Source organism: Trichechus manatus, unplaced genomic scaffold, assembly GCF_000243295.1.
Source record: "Trichechus manatus latirostris isolate Lorelei unplaced genomic scaffold, TriManLat1.0 scaffold00012, whole genome shotgun sequence".
NCBI lineage: Eukaryota > Metazoa > Chordata > Mammalia > Sirenia > Trichechidae > Trichechus > Trichechus manatus.
The window spans coordinates 25019470-25034930 of NW_004443948.1; positions in this window are offsets into that span (position 1 = coordinate 25019470).

Genomic DNA, 15461 nt, shown 5'->3' on the forward strand with positions numbered 1-15461 from the left:
TTTAGATAATGAGAGACATATTTCTATTACAGAAATAATTTCCAAATGACCAAGTTGGAGAGATTATAATCAACCCTGAGGTACAGAATTAGTCAGATATATCAGTATGAACTCATGTTTAAATGTACACCAGAATATACATAAATAAGATAGATGGATAGTTGCCAGAATAAGTATAAACAAACAAAATCCAAACCCATTGCAGTCGAGTCGATTCAGACCCATAGCAACCCTGTAGGACAGAGTACAGCTGCCACACAAGGTTTCCAAGTTGATGCTGGTGGATTCAAACTGCAGACCTTTTGGTTAGCAGCCAAAAGCTTAACCACTGTGCCACCAGGGCTGCGTATATAGTATAACTCTCCTAAATAATTTTTCTTAATAGTTTCCTAATTAAAATATACAGTTTTCTTAATTTTTATTTTTTATGAAGTAACTTTTAGCCCTTTAAAATATTTCTGCTCTCTGTTTTCTATTTATTAAATCTTTGCCCATTACAATTTCATGAAGATATTATCCTATATTTCCCTCTAGAATTTTATGGTTTTAACTTTTATGTAGAGCACTTTGGATGACCTTGTTAACTTTTTGTGTATTATGATTTAGAGGTTTTATTTTAATTTTCAGTTTTTCCATCACTGTCTTGTAAAACAACTGTTCCTTCCACATTGAATGACTTTGACATCTAATTGAAATGATTTGACCATATATATGTAGGTCTATTTCTATACTCTTTTATTTTCTGTTGATCAATGTATCAGTCCTTTTACCAATGACATAGTGTCTTAACTGTAACTTCCTGGTAAGTCTAATTTCAAAATTGCTTCTCCAGTCCCTCTCCCTTTTAAGGGATACTTTGGATAGTCTGTATCTTCTGCATTTTATATTAAATTATACAATCAGCTTTTCAATTTCTACAAAGTCTGCTGAGATTATGATTGGATCTTTAAATTTTATAACAGTCAAAAAAATCTATAGTGGAAAAGAAAGAGAACACAATTTGTCTCTATGTAGTCAAGGAAGTGACTGACTGGAAAGGATCTAAGGAAACTTCTCTATTATGGCAATGTTCTGTATCTTGCTCAGGGCATGGGTTACACTGGTGTGTGCATTTATCAAAGTTTAGCAAGTACATACTTAAGATTTGTGTCTTTTACGATGTGTGAAATTTTACATAAAAAGTTTTAAGTAATGAAATATTTACAAGGATGCATTCTAATAATGGGAAATTATTTTGAAAAGCTTCAAAAATAAGATGAATTAGTTTAAAAATGAGGATGGATAGATACGTAGTTATGTGATAAAGCAATTACAGTGAAATGTTGAGAGTAAAATATATGTGGCAGATATTGAGTTTTCACTATAAAATTCTCTCAACTTTGCTTTGTGTTTGACAATTTTAATAATAAAGTTTTAGGAAAAGATAAATCAAAATATTTTAAAATAAAATAAGATTTGAATCTACACATTGAAATAATAAAACACATATTCCAATGGAGAAAAATATGCGTGCAAAGATATAATTCAAGAAAAACAATCCTAAGGTAAAAGAAGATATCCTTACATCAGGTAAATGACGACATTATAGCAAATGATGAAATATTGATAGAAGTTTTTTAGATCCAGTACAAATATATCTGCTATCTCCCCTCCTGTTAAGTATTCTTTTAAAAGGTCTAATTAGTGTCTAAACCAAACCAGATCAGTTGCTGCCGAGTCAATTACCAACTCATAGAGACCCTATAGGAGTAAGTAGAACTGTCCCTTAGGGTTTCCAAGAAGAGGCTGGTGGATTCAAACTGCTAACCTTTTGGTTAGCAGCCAAGTTGTTAACTACTGTGCTACCAGACTCCCTAATTAGTATAACATACAAAAAAAAAGAAAGAACTAATTTTCAGTAGTAGCCACAATGAGCAATTATATAGCTAGAGATGTAAACATATTTGAAGGAATAAAAAAAGTTTGTTTAACAAAACTTAGGGTATTTGCTGACTCTAGGAGGTGGGTAAGGTGATCATGTGAGGGAGGAAAACAAGGGATTTTTAAAAGAAATTGGCAACATTTTATTTCTTAAATTGTGTAGTAAGTACACTGGTATTTATTCCATTATTTTAAAAATAATATATAAATAGTATATAGCCTGTTGTTCATATACATATTTCGTAGTAAAACGTGGTTTACATGTTGGGTGAGTTTACACGGATGTATGTGTTTAATGTCGCTCAATATCCTTCTACTGCATCTCATGGTTCACAAAGGTACATATAATCCCAATCATTTTTTCTCTCTCCCTGTAGGCTTCCATTCAAGAAAAGAACTTTGCTTCTGAGCCTGTCATTCCAAATAATGAGACTATTTTGCTGATTCTTACTGAGATTCTTACCAATTCCAACACTATATCTGAATATACCTATTGTGGTTTAGACGTAGAGTGGTTCATCATGAATGGGGGCTTTTAATTCATCTCCTTATGAATGAATGCTTTTTTTTCAGAAAAGGATAATATTGTTTTCAAAAATGAAATAGTTGTTTGACTCTCTTCTTTCTACAATCTGAAAATGTTAAGGATAATTACGAACATCTACAATTTGATCCTAAGTGTTGGTATGTTGTTCTTGTTATTATGTGTTCTCAAGTCAATTCCAACTCATAATGACCCTATAGGACAAAATAGAATTGCCCCATAAAGTTTCCAAGACTGTAATCTTTACGGTAGCAGATTGCCACGTCTTTTCTCCCGAGGAACCACTCGTATATAGAGTTCAAATTAATTCATAAATCAATAAATTATTAAGTTGTCCCAAAGCCCCAATGTTCGCTTAACACATTATATTAAAAATACCCTCTAAATAAGCAAAAATGTCGATTAATTGCATTTCATTATTTACTAGATTTTACTCTGAGAATTCTGTGGAATAGCTCAGTAATTAATTTGTGACCACTGTATAAAATTAGTTCTGCAAGTTCCATATTTAAAAACCTAAGTTTACCTGATGTTAACACTGATTAAGTAAAAACAATGCCCACTTTTATAAAGGTACTTGAATTAAGCAGCATGCTTCCATAGCATTTATTTGTATATTCATTAGCTCACAACACTCTAAGAGATGGAACTTCAAAATATATGTGGACATGTTTTTACTTTTTCCTGCACAAGAATAAAGTCACACCACCCTCTTTTGGTTACACATGTTTTTTTAACTGGGTGGGGAGAAGGATTGATTTCTACAGAGAAAAATAGAACACAAAATGAAATAAATATAAGGCGAATAGTAAACTAAACTTCTTACAAAGAATAAATGTTTGTTTTAATTGATTTTATTTTTCCCCTTAGTGTGGACTCATTTTGTTCATAAGTTCGTTTATTTTATTGATTTTAACGTTTATGGTAGATCTCTCTGTCATACTTGAACAACAGTTTTACTCCTTTGTAATATTTTTGTGTGCACATGTAGACGATTATTTTAGTATACTATTAATTATAGTTTTTTAAAAAAATTGTTCTATGCATAAATTCTGTATTTTAACTCAAATCTTTGCATATGTCCATTTTAAAATGGTGTTTCTCTCTTACTGCATAGATGACTTGTCTCTAATATGTATCCATAGCTTTCAAAACAAGTCCTGTAATAAGCTGAAAGTGTCAGGTACAATCTGTGTATGTAAGTCTACATGATGATCTCTGTGGGAGCCATTTAAAATTGCTTTATTAAGCACCATATCTATATTAACCATAACTGTTATTATGTAATCATTAGCATTAGCCCTTACCAAATAAAAGGAATATGTTTGGCAACAGATATTGGTAATGTTTGCACAACCTGATGAATGTAATTAGTGTCAGTAAATTGTACACATGAAAAACATTGAATTGGCAAGTGTGTTACATACAGAGCTTTACAATAATGTACATTGGGTCACTATGAGCCCCAATGGACTCAATGACGAACAACAGCTATGCATAAAGCAAAGTGTGCAGAGTGAGCATGAACTGATTTCTCATAATACTTATTTCTAGGCCCACTGTTTTTACAGAAACACTGAAATTCAGCATTGCCCAAAGGATCCTAAAGACTGGTATTTTAGTCAATAATACTTTAAGTGAAAATTAATTAATGCAAATTGGTTTAGCGTAGAAAATAGTGATACTGGTATCCTCATCTTAAATAAGATACTCATTGAATTTCATTTTAAGGATGGATTTCTCAGGCACAATCATAAAATCATATTCTTCTCCTTCTACTCAAGAGGATTTCGTTGTTATGGGGATAGAGGGAACAAGAGTTTTCCACTGCCCAATTCTATTTTGCCCTTTTCCATGATGAAGAACCTGAGATAAGATGATATAATCTTTGCTATGGCCAAGAGAGGATTATTCAGAAAATAACTAAGTAGATAAACGTGGAAGAAGAATACAATGAATAATGCATAATTCTTCCTAGTATTTTGTTTTTCAGTAGATCAAAGGATGATGAGAGTCTTCAGTGGGTGGGAGAGCCCAACAAAATCCTGGACAGTAGGAAGAGGACTGGAATGTCTGGATGGATACAATAAGCTGAGAGAATGGTGGTCTGTCAAATCGAGCACAGTCTAAATAGCTTAAAATGATGAAGTTGTTCTTTGGAAAAGTTTTGTGCACAGAGTTCAAAGGCCCAGTAATGGGGAGGAGTGAAAGGGAATAACTCTTATCTATCTCTTCTCCACACAAATCCGAGTGAATTTATTGCATATCCCAACCTACCTCATCCCCAACTCCTGAAAATACCCTAATGACCTTTCCCTGAAGTAGTTATACCTTACCAGTGAAGATGAAGTTTCCTCTTAATTTCGATGAGAATCCCCTAAAGACATCTAAACTCTGGTTTTAACTGTCAGGTGGCCTGAAAGGTGGTTTTCTCTTTGTGGTTTACAATCGGCAATGTTAAAAATAACCAAACCCAAAGAAATTAAAACGTTAGGTTATTCCAAGCAGTCATTCTACATGCATGAAGGGAGACCACTTTGTTTCTGAAAACAAGTGGCTCAAAGTAGGCGAGTTACAATTGCTAGGGAATCAGTCTTTGAATTAGCTGGAAACAATAATATGATATTTGATTGTTGCATGATTTAATAAACAATTTGCAAATTGGAGAAGCACAAGTCTCCCTGTATGAAAGAAAATGAAGACGAAGAAGGCTCCCCAGGATTGGAGATGTCACAGAAGCTTAAATATTTTTTCTTAATGAATACTAGTTTCCATGGTGACCAAATACTTAAAAGATTACTGAATTAACATTAGAAAGTAACTCATGAAAATTTGGCCCTTTACGCATTTGTAACTATAAGACCCGTTGAAGTTAAAATTAAGGAAGTGCACAGTTTTTGCTTTTTTTTTAATCACAAGGTAATGGGGTTGTTATTGACTACTCTTTTCTATAACTGTGTCTAGTCAGACACATTTACAATGCCACAGGGTAGTTTCTGGTGAAAAAAACAAGTCAATGCTATTGCAGTTCGGGTCAGGCTTTTTTTATGGTTACATTTTGGTTTCGTTTCTAAGAAAAAAAAAGCTTAATATCAAAGTAAGGTGTCTGCTATTAATTTTTTTCTTTCAAATCCACAAGAAAACTACTGGAACTAATAGAAGATTTTAGCAAACCATCAGGATACAAGATAAACGTACAAAAATCATTTGGCTTCCTGTACACCAATAAAGAGAACTTTGAAGAGGAAATCCTCAAATCAATAACATTTACAATAGCCCCCAAGAAGATAAATACTTAGGAATAAATCTAACCAGAGACGTAAAAGACCTATACAATGGAAACTGCAAGACACTACTGCAAGAAACCAAAAGAGACCTGCATAAGTGGAAAAACATACTTTGCTCATGGATAGGAAGACTCAACATTGTGAAAATGTCAATTCTACGCAAAGTGATCTACAGATACAGTGCAATCCTGATCCAAATTCCAATGGCATTTTTTAATGAGATGGAGAAGTAAATCAATAACTTCATATGGAAAAGGAAGAGGCCCAAGATAAGTAAAGCATTACTGAAGAAGAAGAACAAAGTGGGAGGCCTCACACTACCTGATTTTCGAACCAATTATACTACCACGGTAGTCAAAACAGCCTGGTACTGGTACAACAAACAGATACATAGACCAATGGAACAGGATTGAGAATCCAGACATAAATTTGTATGGTTGCTTGGTGAATCCATATAAATATTTTGTGAATACTTCAAAATGAACGTTAGACTTTGAATCATGTGGGCTTTCCTTATTTCTGAATTTTCAGAGCCGACAGACAGGTACAATGTTTAAGAGCTCAAGTTCTTGAATAGGAGTACATTGGTCATAATCTCAGTTTTTATAACATGTTATGATGTACTAATTACACTTTAAAGCTCTTATTTTTTACTGAAAAACTGTTTTCATGAGGATTAAATGGTACAATTCACTTAAGACATTAGCAAGGGTCAACTATTATTATATATCAGGTTTCTTACTCTAAAAAATGTATAGATAATTTACATAAAGTGTCCATTATTAATGAATATTAGATTTGTGGGGATGTTTATACTGTTTTTATTTTAACACTTTTTGGTAATAATAGCAATTGCTTTTGTGATAACAAACCCTATGACAAAAATAAGTCACTTGGTAGTTTGAAGACTTTATGGGGGTAACTCTCAAGAGCAAGTTAGGGGTTCATTTAGAAATTTATTTATCCATATTTTTTATGCAAAATTTATACAAGTAAATTTTATTTATTTGTCCTTATTAATACAGCCCTCTAAGACACAAGTAATCTCTTTATCATTACAGAATTTTTTTTAAACTATTCATATTTTTGGATAGTTATTTATGTTATCCAAATTGCTCATCTGAAGCTTTCTGTGAGGATTAAATGAAACCATAATTATACATAAACATGTATAAATACTATATATGTATATTAAACACCATATACATATTAAGTGCTATATATGTATGGTATTTAATATATTAGTACATACTAAGCATTATTAAAATTATTGTGCTAACATTAATTTGAACACATGCTGGTGTTAAAATTAACATGAATTTTGCATTCGTTTTTCTCCACAATTTGGCATATACGTAAGTTTATTGCAAATTTTCTAAATGCCATTTATTTTCAATAATTCTTTTAAGCTCAAAGATATCTATCACTTCACTTATAAATTGTCAGGTTTTCTTTTTCCACTCCATCTTAATTATCTAAGGCTGCTATAACAGAAATATCACAAGTGGGTGACTTTAACAAACGGAAATTTATTTTCTCGTTGTTTAGGAGGCTAGAAGTTTGAATTCAGGGCGCCAGCTTCAGTAGAAGGCTTTCTCTCTCTGTCGGCTGTGGAGCAAGGTCCTTGACTCTTCTGAGCTTTTGCTCCTGGGCCAGCTTGTGGTTTGGCATCTCTCTTCTCCCATCTCTGCTCTGCTGGCTTGTTTAATCTCTTTTATATTTCCCTTTCATATCTTCCCCCAGTCAACAGGGTTAAAAAATATTTCCCTCAAGTGAAGAAGAATGAATTTAAATAATTAAAATCTATAGTTTCTCTTTTAAGCTTATAGAGTTTGATTAGGCAGTTATCAGACCTATCAGTTTAAACACAAAATGTGTTTCATTATACCGAGAGAACTCCCAAGTTTCAAATGTTAAAATAAGTTACAGCAACATCAAACAAGTTATGATTTAGTAAGAGATTTGCGTGGCAGTTCTGGAAGGTTGCTATAACCTGGTATGAAGTAGTACAACTACTGTGATTTGCTTACCATGTGGTCAAAATTTAGATTTCAAAGGTAATAAAGACTGAAATAGAGATGTAAAGTCAATTTCTTAACTTAGCACAGCTGGTTAGGAGAAGAACTGTATTAGCATTTCTGTTTCTTTTTTTATTTTTAATGTTTATTTATTATTATCATCATTATTTTATTTTCCAGCTCTTTAATTGTAAAGCTTTTATCTCTGTAGCTTCACTTTGACAGTAGTGTTGGCTAAAGATAACATTCAGTTATTCACTTATATTTTAGTTAAGAAAATATTGATCAAGAATCCAGAGAAAGTTACTAAAAGTTAAAAAAAAATTATTCCACATATATTTGCTATTACAGAGACACTGACTTTACATGTCATTTATTAGTAATATCATTTTGCCCAGAAGAACATTATATTGTTGCCTTTTTTGTTAATGACCATCGTGTTACTTAGCAGAAAATTGTTTTGAGTTTCATCTCAGAAAGGAAAAAAATTAATGTACCTTACAAGTATGATTGGTTTAGGAAATATCAAAAGGAGTCCATAATGAATGCTGTAATTACTGGTTCCAGGAAAAAAAAAAAATGAGGATCTACGTCTTTGTACATGAAGACAATTAAGATGTTTAATTTTGTCCTTGCCTCAGTATGTGATTAAAGGACATTTAAGTTAGATTTACTTTCTTTCAGCTAGTCGTATTTCTGTGTCAAATGTAATCTTTCAAATGAATAAGGAATCAACTAAATGAATTACACTTTAAAAAATCATTTCTGGAATGCAGACTAAAACCACCTTAAACAGATTCGTAATCTTGAAATACTTCAAAAAGTATATCAGAATCTAAATGATTATGGTTCTTACAAATAAACTTACACAGATGCCCTGCAGAAAACATTACTTCTTGTGTTAAAAAGAGGGGTTGATGTTTGAAATGGCTAACGTGTGTTTTTGTTGGTTTATACTCTTCCTATCTAATGTTTTACTACTTTTAAATTTCCATATTTGAAATATGGAGGCAATTATCAATATGGTATCTAATAACATTTTAGCTTGTTTTTATTTTTAGCCTCAGTAAGGTAATAAACCAAAAATCCCATTGCCTTCAAGTTAATTCTGATTCATAGTAACTCTTTAGGACAGAGGAGAAATGCCCCATAGGGTTTCCAAGGAGCGGCTGGTGGATTTGAACTGGTGACTTCTTGGTTAACAGCCGAGCTCTTAACCACTGCACTACAAGGGCTCCCAATAAGGTAATACCACACTTAAACATTTTCATTTCATCATCTGTAAAACATAATCCAAAATTAGGGAGTTTTTTGTCTAAAAACAAGTTTTAATATTAATTCAATACAATGGGAAAAGATGTGGCTAAGATGCTAGGTGTTTCTATGGTTTTTTTTTTTTTTCCCCCCACTTGTGACATAAATTAGTTCTGTGATTTTGAGTGAATCTGATGTTATACCAGGGAGGTAATTAAATAGTTAAATGAACAAAATGGACTGGAATGGGAAAAGTCTAAACCTAGAAAACAGCATCTTTCTTTTTTTCCAGCTAAACTGCTAATTGGATAAAGCCACTAGGTGAAGCTATTAAAAATCTCTAAGCTATTGTATAAATTCGGGCAAATATGTTTAGCTTGAAAATGCCAAATCCTGAATCACTACCAGATATCCCATTTGCTTGTATAAGATTTCTCCAATTAAGCTTTAGGTGGAATATGTTAATGTTTCCTATGCTACGTGGAACTTATAAAAACATAATGGTATGACTCAGCAATCAGCAATGAGAATATCAGACATATGCTAATTATAGAAGAAAACTTGAATATACATATATGATTAAAAAGGGGGTATAATGGAGAGATTAAGATATATTATCAAAGGTCTGTTGTTAGCTGCTGTTGAGTTGGCTCCCTACTCAAGGTGGCCCTATGAACAATGAGATCAGATCATTATGATCTATAAAGTTTTCGTTGGCTGATATTTTGGAAGCAGATAACCAGGTCTTTCTTCCTAGTCTGTCATAGTCTTGAAGCTCCCCTGAAACCCATTCAGTATCAAAGCAATATGCAAGCCTACCATGGAGAGAAGGGTAGTGACTGAGTTTGAGGTGCACTGGCCAGGAATTGAACCTGTCTCCCTTATGGAAGGTGAGAATTCTACCACCGAACCACCACTGTCCCCATATCGAAGGACTACAGGACAAGTTATAGTTTGATAAGATTCCAAGTGCTTCTAAAGAGGTTAGAGGTCTCTCTAGGGTTTCTCTTGAAGATACAGTGGACACTTGTTCCTCTAATAGGACTAAGCAAACTCATATACAAGAGGTGGAAAAAAAAAAAGTTCACTTCCTTGTTATTTCAGTAGCCATAATTTTCTGATGCTCTTGGAGGCCTGGTGGCCCAGTGGTTAAGAGTTCAGGCTATTGACCAAGTGGTTGGCAGTTTGAATCCACCAGCCGCTCCTTGGGGCAGTCCTATGGGGCAGTTCTACTCTGTCCTATAGGGTGACTATGAGTTGGAATCAATTCAAAGGCAACAGATTCTTTTTCTTGAAATTTAATCAACAAGGTAAGTATCAAATAATAATGTCCTTTGCAACAAAAGTTAAAGGCTAAGCTGTGAGGGGTAGAAGCATAGAGAGACACCATACCTAAGCTCTGTAAAGCCTCTTGCTCAATCAGAGAAATAGCAGGAAAGTCCATATGCTACAGTCCAGCAGATGCCAAGAAACTTACCAGGGGAAACTTGCAAGTCAGCATTAATATTCCCTGAGACTTAATCAGAGATGGGTCTTGGGATCTCATTTGAGTGTCTTTGATGGGTTATATGTTACTTGAAATCTGATATTGGAGTTACTGTTACAATAAGTAAAAATATAAAAAAATAAAGCCAGAGAGAGAGAAAGAGAATAAAGTAAAAGGAATATGATTCTTTTTCCCTCACTGCAGTTTAGTTTCCTGAAACCCGTATTTCCCAGTATCATTGCTGTTATTACTAGGTGCCATCGAGTCAGTTCCAACTCATAGTGACCCTACGTACAACAGAACAAAACACTGCCCAGTCCTGCACCATCCTCACAATGGTTGCTATCTTTGAATACATTGTTGCAGCCACTGTGTTAATCCATCTCGTCAAGAGTCTTCTTCTTTGCTGGCCCTCTACTTTACCAAGTATGATGTCCCTTTCTAGGGATAGGTCCCTCTTGATAACATATTTAAAGTACATGAGACAAAGTCTCACCATCCTTGCTTCTAAGGAGCATTTGGCTATGCTTTATTGTATTACAAAGTGAATTATACAGTGTGAAAGAAAAAAGGTCCTTCCCTGAAGCATTATGGCAAAATGAAACAATTTTAGGTCTGACATTTCCTGCAGCTGAATCTGATGAGAAACAGATCAAAGTCAAGGTGAATGTTTTTCTCACTTCTCCCTGAGAATTGGAGTTAGATTGCAAAGCAATAGGTACAGAATCTTGCTACCAGCAACAGAACAAAGAGATCTTCACTGATAATCTAAGCTTATTATGAAAAGCATAAATATGGTAGGGTTTTTTTTTTCTTTTCTTTTAGTTTACTACCTTGCACTTTTTCTTTCTTCTATGGAAGAATTTAGATGGCAGAAGATCCTTCTATTGCACATATATTCAGTTTTAGGTAATTTCCATTTTATATGACTCTCTTTTTCCTGCCATGGGAAAATTATATTTTAATAGACAGGACGTAGAATTTCCTTGAGAAAATGTTGTTAATTCTTAGAGAAAACAGTGTGATACAAGGAGGCTAACAGTTATCAGGTGTGATGATGTTAAAATTAATTTTCACACTTAAAAACCTTAGCATATGATTGACTAGACATTCTTAAATTTTAACTAGCATTTGCCTAATCTGGAGGAGTTCAGAATGCAGATTTCTATCCTCACATCCAGAAATTTTGATTTGGGAAATCTGAATTTTAACATCACCTGAGAGATGATTTCTGATACAGTTGTCCCTTAGGCCTACTGGTTGTAAGTGTTGTAAGTGCTCATTACATTAACAGATGACCACAATAAAAAAAAGAAGAATTCTGCCATATGCATTCCCGACAGTTTTTGTGCTACTTCTGCAATCTCCTCCAAATCACTATATATAGATACACACACACACACACACACACAAACACATGTTCTCTGGATGGCACAAACAATTTATACTCAGCTAACAACCAAATGGTTGGTGGTTTGAACCCATCAGTGGAGCCACAGAAGAAAGACCTCACGATCTGCTTCCATAAAGATTACAAGCAAGAAAACCTAACACAGCAATTCTACTCTGTAACATATGGGGTCTTCATCAGTGAAAATCAGCTCATCAGAAAGAGGTTTGGGTTTTATATATATGTATATATGTGTGCGTGTGTGTGTGTTTGTGTGTGTGTGTTGCTGTTAGGTGCCATCAAGTCCATTCCAACTCACAGCAACCACATGTGCCACAGAACTAAACACTGCCCAGTCTTGTGCCACTCTCACAATCATTTCTATGTTTGAGCCCATTGTTGCAGCCACTGTATCAATCCATCTTATCAAAGGTCTTCCTCTTTTTTTGCAGATCCTCTACCTTCCCAAGCAGCATGTCCTCCAGAAATTGGTCCCTATTTTAGACAGGCAATATGATCACTATCACATTTTTCCCTGACTAAGTATACTTACTGGACTAGTCTTTTTTCCTGTTGATATCTATGACAACTTTGTTGTTGTTAGGTGTCATTGAGTCGATTCCAACTCAGTGTCCTTATGTACAACAGAACGAAACATTGCCTGGTCCTGTGCCATCCTCACAATCTTTGCTATGCTTGAGCCTATTGTGGCAGCCACTGTGTCAATCCATTTCCTTGAGGGTCTTCCTCTTTTTCGCTGACACTCCACTTTTACCAAACATGATGTCCTTCTCCAGGGACTAATCCCACCTGATAACATGTCCAAAGTATGAGAGATGTAGTCTTGCCTGGCTTCTAAGGAGCATTCCAGTTGTACTTCTTCCAAGACAGACTTGTTTATTCTTTTGACAGTCCACGGTATAGTCAATATTCTTTGCCAACACCACAATTCAAAGGCATCAGTTCCTCTTTGGTCTTCCTTATTCATCGTCCAGCTTTTACACACATATGAGGTGACTGAAAACAATATATTATCTAGTTTAGATACTTAAAAACAACAAAAACTAATCAATTGATGGAGAGGTGAATACACTACCTTTATACTTTATATTAATGATAGTAAAAATAACTAACTATGTCTTCTTAATTGATCTATGTTAAATAAAATGTATTTTAAAGTATATTGCTAACTTGAGGACATTTAAAGTCTTGAGGAAGAAGAGGGTAGAAAATAAATTTCTATTTCAAACTCTATATGAAATAGGAAAAAAATTAACTAAATTTGAATACTATTGAAAGTTTACAGATCACTTTCAAAATTGGCTGTTTGTTTGGCTCAATGTCATCTAGCAAGAAAGAAGGGTTAGAATGCCAGGACAACTGAGAATTAAATAAGTTAAAAGAAAGAATTTTGTTTTGTCTTTTAATTCCAGTTTAATGTGATTGCATAATCAAGCCATATGCCTAAAAATGGAGCTTCTTATTTGAAATATTTGGTAACTTAACATACATTTAACATACCTACGTATTACCGTAATAATTTTAAATGTATTTCTAGTGGAATCAAATTATACTTGATTTAATTATCTTACATAATTGCTTGTTTTATATACTGTTGTTTTAAAATTCAGTCAATATATAAAGATAGAGTAATGACACAATAGTCAAAACCATAGACTGAAACATACAAATGACAATGAACATGGCAATATTTGGTTCTGTTATACATAAGGTTTCTATGAGTTGGAGCCCACTCCATGGCATTTAACAACAAAAACAAATATTCCACTCCCAAGTCTCAAAATGAGTACAGATTTTAACCTTTCTTTAATAATAAAAAAAGTAAACAATTTAATTTTATCTTTCTTGCTGATTTGATTTTTAACCAATAATTTTTAGTAGTTTTTGAGCTATGCCAACGAAAAACCAAGTAATAAATTATCTTTAGTATGATGACTTTCCCATGTGCCAAATACACAGCTGACCTATGTGTCCCAGAATTTCTTTCTCTTGTACCTTTTCTGTTAGTACACTGCAAGAGAGATTTTCTTTGGAGAGTGGGCTGGGGGAAGGGGCAGAGGGGAGACGGTATTATTTTTGCAGCACTTACGTATTGCTGAGATCTTGATTCATCTCACTGTCATGAAACAGTCCCTGTGTCTGCAATTGTTCTCTTTCTCTCTGAATTTCCTCCAGTGTTTCTGACTCATGGGATTTTTGTGTGTTTTTAATTCTGGGTGAAAAAGTGTAGGATTCTTCAGGATAGCCTTGTCATCAAGCTCAGAGGGTACAATGACTGAAATAGGTTCCAGTTCATCCTTGTGAGGTTCTACCTCATGCTCATGAATTTCCAGAGTATTCCTGATCTTCTTTTCCTGACTATCTGTGCTGTGGACTCTGGGCTCTGGCATTAGATATGCAGGGAGTGTTTAGCCAGCTCTTATATTTGCATTAGCCTAGTCTCTGTAATATATCCTATATAATACCTCCCAACAGCACTGTTTCCCAAGTTGAATCCTGACTGATATATTCACAGATTCACTCCCTATCACAAAAATAAAACAGAAAATGAGAATCTAAACAGTTTACTAGGAGAATATTCTCCTCCAAGAAACCAATAGTGATGCAGAATAAAACTACAATAAAACACTCCCAAGTGAACTTATTATCATCAAATATGCATTTAAAAATATGACAAATTGCCTTGATTCTAAAATTAATAATTAAGTATATATATGGCCAAAAAATAGAAGGTGATAAAACAAGGATTAATTCAAGGGAAAGAAAGTTTAAATGGCTAATGTCATACAAAGTTTATTTCAAAGCATGGAATGCTACCAGGGCTAAATAGTTATAACTCATAATGGCTAACTGGGTTCTTTATGAACTAAATATTACAACCCAAAATGTATTTGCACCTATCAATAGACCTTCAAAATACATAATACTTAAATTGATAGAACTGAAAAGATGAAAATACAAATCCATAAAGTTAAAATATTCTATACCTCTCAATATTTAATAGAACACCAAGCCCATTGCCATTGAGTCAATTCTGACTAACACGGACCCTGTAGGACAGAGTAGAACAGCCCCATAAGGTTTCCAAGGAGCAGCTGGTGGATTCAAACTGTTAATCTTTTGGTTAGCAGCTCTGCTCTTAACCACTACACTGGCAGAACTCCCTTTAATAGAATAAATAGATAGAAAATAGAGAAAAAACAGAACTACATTATAAACCACTTGCCCATAATACACCCTTATAAAAACTTCAAGAAACAACGCTGGAATACGTAATCATAAATACATCACATTATGAGCCAATATCAACAACAACAGCAACAGTAACACATCATGGCTTGATTAAATTACAAGAATTGGAGGAGACTCCGGCAAGATGGCGCTCTAGGCAGAAGCACCACGCCATCTCTCCACAACAAAGATCCGAAAAACTAAGCCAAACAGAGAATCAACAATCCTGAAACCCTAGAACATCAAATGAAGGGATAAAGAACTCAGCGGAACACCAAGCGGAGTAAGAATACTGAAAGAGAACAGAGAG